The sequence below is a fragment of the Varroa destructor genome, unplaced genomic scaffold, assembly GCF_002443255.2.
Source record: "Varroa destructor unplaced genomic scaffold, Vdes_3.0 BEIS01000001.1, whole genome shotgun sequence".
Classification (NCBI taxonomy): Eukaryota; Metazoa; Arthropoda; class Arachnida; order Mesostigmata; family Varroidae; genus Varroa; species Varroa destructor.
In genome coordinates, this window is record NW_019211454.1 from 6,455,932 (window position 1) to 6,462,982 (window position 7,051).

Consider the following 7,051-nt stretch of genomic DNA (forward strand, 5'->3'; position numbering starts at 1 on the left):
TTCATTTTCTAAAAAATGAAATAGTCTGAGTTTTCTTACAAAAACTTTTCATCAGAAACGGAAAACCAAGTCACAGAAACGATCGCTGATTTGCGTACGCTTCAGAAGGTAAGCTTACTGCTGGAAATCTGTGTCTGAGTTTTCGGTCAAAGGTCACGTTCTGGATGTGATGTCCAGTAGAAAAGATAAACTACCATTATAATTTTTCAAGATAAGTGGACACATCACTTAAGAAGTATCTGCATGTCCTACGAACGGTTGAAGAATCGTGGTTAGCTAAAATATCCGAAGGAAAATCGTATCCTTTTTAACGGTGGCTAATACATCCAGCCCGAAGCATAGAATGAGAAACAGAGTCAAAGTCTTTGAAATAATTTATGCAAAATAAAATGTACAGATAAATCGAAAAATAATAAAAAGATGCGTATTGTGTTCTGCTATCCAATAGTCTAGTATTGTAGTTCTATCTTTCACTGTACAAACACGCATTGCTTGTCAAATTCAATGGGTTTTTTCTTGGCTTTAATGCTGGCCAACAAAATCCCCATCGCCAAATGATGATAAGTGAGACACGGGCGGATCCTCAAAGCTGTCGATATTCGGCGACGACGATGTGACTATCGGTGCTTGCTTTTAATCCACCACAAAAAAGACATCAGCGTTCACGACTTCTGCCGCCAGTGTTCTTTGAAGCCTACCAGTTGAAGAACAATGAAGATATTTTTGTTAAAGTCTGCTACTCACAGGTTAGACAGATGCTCGTCATAGTTTTTTGTCTCAGATCGTTGATAAACATTTACTTGTCTGAAGTTGCGCTACCAGTCTATCATCATGAGTGTGTATGTCTACTTCGAGGCCGTCAATCAGGTAGAGCAATAGAGCAAGTAAGTTGCAGTTCTCAGGTATAACATTATGTCGTGGGCGACCTCCAACAAAACAATGTTTTTAGGATATATCCGACGAATATTCACGTGGAAAGGGTACCTTTTTGTTACAGGACCATAGAAATTTAAAATTTGTTGAGTACATCTTGTTATACAACTGGGTTCCTTTTTAATCTAATACAACAAATTAAGTCCTACAGCTACAATTTCCTACAACTGGTATATAAGATTCAACTAATTGAAAAAACGATTTTAGATATCATTGGTCATACCGTATTATCTGTGTCATTATGTACCATCGCGTCAAAATTCCGATGATAGGTGCACACTCCTAAGCCTGACTAGAGCACGGTATTGTAATCAGGACAATGCGTACACTTGTATATTGACGGCTTCGCTAAGCGAGTAGACTGTAGCATCAAGCCTCTTGCCGTATGTCTGCTGGTACTCAGTCATCAGTTTCATAAAATAATTATTACTACTAGCTCAAATGTTTAAGCTTACCTATATTGGGTGGGGTTTGCCCAGTTAAAAGCAGTGTGAACGAGGAATAACTTTTAAAAGAAACGGACTGAGATAGGTTAATTTCTTAAACACTACATTGATCCGTCTGCCACGTTTCTCGTAGCCTTTCATAGCTATATTTACATTATTTCTACCCCAAAAAAGAGCACGTAATTAAAAGGCAGAGTACAAAACAAAAAACATTGCTTATAGGCAAAGAGTTTATCTGCTGCAGGCACACTTTACAGTGTAAAAAGTTTTGGTGTAAATTGTCAAGCAATAAAAAAAATCAAAAACAAGCAAGACTAACGTCTTGCTGTTTGTTGGAGTATTGACCGAAACGTCGAACTGGCCAATCATTGTGACCCTTCCTATATACCTAATACTATCCAGCCACGTTTGGGAACCTAGTATATATATATATATAATATATATATATATATATATATATATATAGCTAAACACGATGTTTAAGCAGTGATTGTTGAAAGACCGCCAAAACTGCATGAATGTAAATACAAAATAAAAGTGTGCAGGGCCAAGTAGGGCTGCTTACTGAGCATATGACGATTAGATCTCGAAATAAAAAATACCATCGACACGTCGATACTATACATACGTATGTATTCTGTGCTCCATTAATCGTATTCACTACCGTATTATGCGCTAGTACGATCAAGCGGTCTTAAAGCATATGTGTACTCGCAATTACCAAAACATCAACATACGAATCTAGTTCAGCCATAGGAAACTTTCTTTGAGGCATGCAAAATAGACAAAAAGGAATGGCAAAAACGGAGACGAACTAAGAAATAGTTTTTTCTTCGGAGATTTTGTGTTCGGAAGGGCCATTAAAACAACCTTTCTACTATCTTCAAGATACCAATATAGCCCGCATCTGGAATAGCTCGTAAGGTCTCATATGGCAGAATATCAGAGATGGCTCTAGCTTTACAAAAACACACTACTAAAGAATAGATTGCTTCTTACTGAACACTCACTGAACTTTCAATAAATTTAACAATAAATTTTTATAGTGTAGACAAAATGGAAACATTTACGTTGAATCGACAGTACTGCAAATACCTGTCTGCGCAATTTGTTCTAAAAGTCAATTTTTGTTAATACTATTAACATGGAAATTTGCTAGAAGTGCATTAAATTGTTCTTTATATGATTCATAACAAATGTCAGTCCTTTCAAATTGACACAACGCCTGAGCCTGAACTTCATTTCGCTACTGTAAAACATAACTGATGTTTAGTAGTATCTTAGTTATATTAATTCGTTATATTAATTAAGTCGCCCCCATTTATATAAAAGCACCTCATACATTCAGTACTTGCTACGTGCACGGTATTACCAAATAAGGCGCTTAAGCAGTGTTATTATGTTGTGAAATGAAAAAGCCTAGCAAACTTAGTTTGTATTGGCTAGAAATTTGTTCGTTTTCATTTTGCATAGCTAGGGTATTTGTTTTTGATGATCGTACGGTGTCTTTTTTGTGTGTTGTCTATGAACCTACATTGTATGATGACACCTTCACACCGAGTACGAAAATCTGCCTACCGAAAGCTGTTTAACTGAGACAGTTCTTTTTCCGTAGCTTGAACATGAATGAACGATGGACCGAGCGGTTCTTAAGTCAGTTAATGGTTTCATGCACCGTCATGAAACGGCTTCTATCACTGTTTTTTTAGCTATATCAAAACGGCCCTGTTTATTCACGTATTATAACAATAAATTCTGTCATCTCTCCATATCGTCAGTTATTAGTAAGCCTGAACAGAATAGACCACCGCAAACTCCGAAGGCGAAAGTGATGCGTGAGTCTTGCAACTGTTTCCACTACATTTTCCTACATATAAGAAGTCACTAGATCAGGAACCCGATCTGTCAGGATTCGATATCGTCAGCCAGTACGAGTTTAAATGCTTCTTACACAATGTCAGTCGAGCCAAAAGGAATTATAATATTACCCTGCTGCAAAAAACTCCATTCTTTAGAATGTTTTTTGCGTCGTCGATTTGCCTTGCATATAAAAAGTGGAAGTTATTGTTGCCATTTCAAGTTTCTTATTCACATCTAGCAGCCTAGTATCGACCTTTATAAACAGGACTACGGGCTGATAAAAAAGGATCAATGATATTCCTCCAGTCAAACTAACTGCTCGCTTAATTGATACTAGAAACTGAATGACATTCCGTAATCGGCCGATTTTTCACTTTTTTATATATTTCAGATTACTCCAATAAAGATACGCAGCGGGTTAGCAATTTTCTAAGAAATACATGGAAAAAATTATATATTGAATTTAATTTGTTATGTCGAGTACTACGGCATACGGGCGGAATAGTTGAGAAGACCGTTTTTTGGCCTGCCTGATTGTTTTTAGCGAATTCTTTGTCTAACAATACTACACGACACAGTTTAACAAAGAATCGGATACGGTAAATCGGGTGAGGTTAATTAATAAGATAAGCTGATAATTGTGATACAGCTATGGGCGGAGAATTTCTAATTGTACAACTGTCTGGATGCTGCTATCGCAGAACTGAGTCAGCTTTTTAACTTACGAAAACTAACCTAAACCATAACCCAAATGGTAACTGAATCGGATGGAACGATGCGGACCCTTCAAATTATACTCATGTGATATTCAAATATTAATTGCAACTTCTAGGAAACGGAAAAAGGTTTAGATCAACTTTCCTTACAGATTTAAATGCAACAATATTTACTCGTAGTAGAAGATTCGTGAAATTTTTCAATTAATTTCGGTTTACCAGATTCGGGTTCCTCTTCGTTTCCATTTTATACAGTCTACCCCCTCCGTCCTACACTAGGTATCGTTTAAATGAGATGCCCGCGATACATGAACAGGCACCGAATGTCAAATATTTCTTATCTGAAACATTCCCAAGAAGAAGCCCTACCTCTTCGAACCTATTCCTTTAATCCGATCAAGCCAAAGTTTTTACATGTTCCTTGCCTACTGACATTGCAGCAAATTAATTTAGCGGAAGAGCCGGTGAATAAATAGTGTATCCAAATGTTGTTTTATCAACGTGTAATATATTATCAAGAAATACGCTTAGGAATTAGCCCGGGTTTCTTTTACCAATACGACTCGGCAGCGCAAATCTTTAATTCGTGTCACTTTCGTTTAAGTTCAGTTTCCATTTGGGGGTCGCCTGTAAATAGCCCTGCTATAACGTTCGGCAACGCTGGATTAAAGTCGTAAACACCATTAAAATACATGACAAATGTTACCGTGTGGCACTGATATGGAGCGTCAGTTGGCGCTTCCACTTAAATAAATTCGAATAGATTTAGGCGCATCGAGAAAACAGTCCTATTTTTAGCAGATCTTGATGTTCTCCTGCAACTGTCTGGGACTTTGAGCAGTTTATACATATTTTACCTAGCTTAAGATTTTTTTTTTATATTTCATAATAACAATTATTGTTGTAAATATATTTACGATCTAAAGCGGATAGACCAGCTAAGAAAGATGTAATAGTCCGTTGAGTTTTTGTTCAATTACAAATAACTGATACTAATTTGATTAGATTATCATGAAATATACCATCAGATAGTCTGAGAGCTAAGTTTATCCTGGAACAATTGATTACGTTTGAAGATTCTAAGATACAATTTAATAGAAATAATTCATTAGAGCATTGATCATAATCAGCCCAACTAGCTAAGGCCGTAAGTAATTATGTTCGATAACTTCGATGCATCACCGTAAGGGGCGTTTTTTTTTGCCCTAAAATATTATTCTTCTGCAAAATATTCTAGTAAAAAGTGCAAACTGCCATTGGTGTCAGCCTGAAAATCGTCCCCTTTCAGTTGAAGGACCACATTTTGTTTGGTGCAAAAAAGTGCGTATAGAATAAATTACCGACATATTTCAAGGTCAAGAACTAGTATCATAAAGATCATATAAAGGTATGTCAATTGAGGAAAATAGCCATGGCGGGAGCTATTGCCTTTATGATGTTACAAGAAATTGTGATTAAACTGCTTCAAATTGTAAATTTAATATCCGTTTAATAATCACATTCGTAAGAGTCGCTCCACGAAAATGCGGTATCCAGATATGAACAAATTTCGGCTTATTAATGTACTGTCGTTCCCTAATTGGAAAATTGGTGACAGTCCATAAGCGTTCGCCTGTAAGCGTTCGATCTGCGACGGCGCATTTTTGTATCACTTACAGCGAGCGTTCAGTTTCATTAACGGATATCGTGTATTCCTTCAAGGAACTATTTTTCAGGCATGGTTTCAACTTTATCTCTCGTACTGCTGAGCTGCTTCGAATAATCCAAGTACCAATATTGTCTTCTGTTATACACAGTACGCCATTAGTAGTACAGAACGCGTTACCCGTCGATGTTTGCATATAACAGCTGTCATTCCTCCTTAATCTCTTTCTATCCTATCCTGTGTATATATCTAATAGTTAGATAAAAAAAAATTGGTATTGCATTGCAGTGCCGGTGATCTCAGGCTCAGGTTCGCCTGTTGAACAACTTTCGTGCCAGCTTATAGCGTTACCACCATTTGCATCTAATTCATTAATTACCACACGTGGTTATCTACCTAAGAACATTTTTGCCGTCAGAGTCATAGTTTTGCGACATAGTTATTAACTTTAATCTCTCTTTCTACTTCCACCACACCGCAATATAACACTGCGCGTCACTCTGGTCAGACCAGACGCCAGTATAACGAACATAAATTTATTAAGACAGCTTTTCTATATGTATATATATATAAATATTTTTTTTAAAACTCACTTTAGTCTATTTTGTTTTTATATTATGGTATCGTATATTAATCGTAATACAATGTCTACATTTTGTAATTTCTAATAATAATTCTGTACGTTTGTTTTGAACGCCATCGTAATTCCTTCTAGATTGAAGGAGGTGGGGGAAGCGTTCGACCAGCTCCATATTTCGCCGTAAAGTTCGCAACTATTAATATGGTTCGTTCGTTTGCCGCATGCACTTTAATTAATCCGTATAACAATAATAACGCTCTTCATAACTATCGATCTCTCTTTTGTTGTCTTCGTGAATTTTTCATTTGACATAGGCAGTATTATGTATCGTCTATCTCTATATATAAAGTACAAGTATATCAACTGTATTCAAACATACAGCCAGTCTCATCTTCTGTCGTCACTACCGTGTTTTGCATAACGGTGACTCGGTGCTTTTTTTTTATAGTTAGGCGTACTGAATGCCTACCATGCCATGTGTGAAAATGGGGCAGTTGTGTGAAACGGAGGATTGTATTATTCGAGTCGAGCTATTCATTTGTCCAGAGCGCTAACGGGACGTCCCATTGCCACAATCGCCGTTGTGTCAAGGTTCCGCGGCTTTATCGAGACAAATGTATGTCTGTTGCCATGGCAAAGACAACCCAGTAACTCCAAACTTGTCAATTTCCTAAAAATGTCTACATTACACTCATATCAAACTTTCTAGTTCACTCATCGGTCATTTGATTCTTGTATCATTGAAAAGATTGTGAGAGTCGAGACAGATTAGATGGCACCGAGTACACCTACAACGCATGACTCGAAACAAAGTGGCAACGACTAACACCTTGTTTGTATAATGGATGATCCGTTTGAATGAGAGGTATAT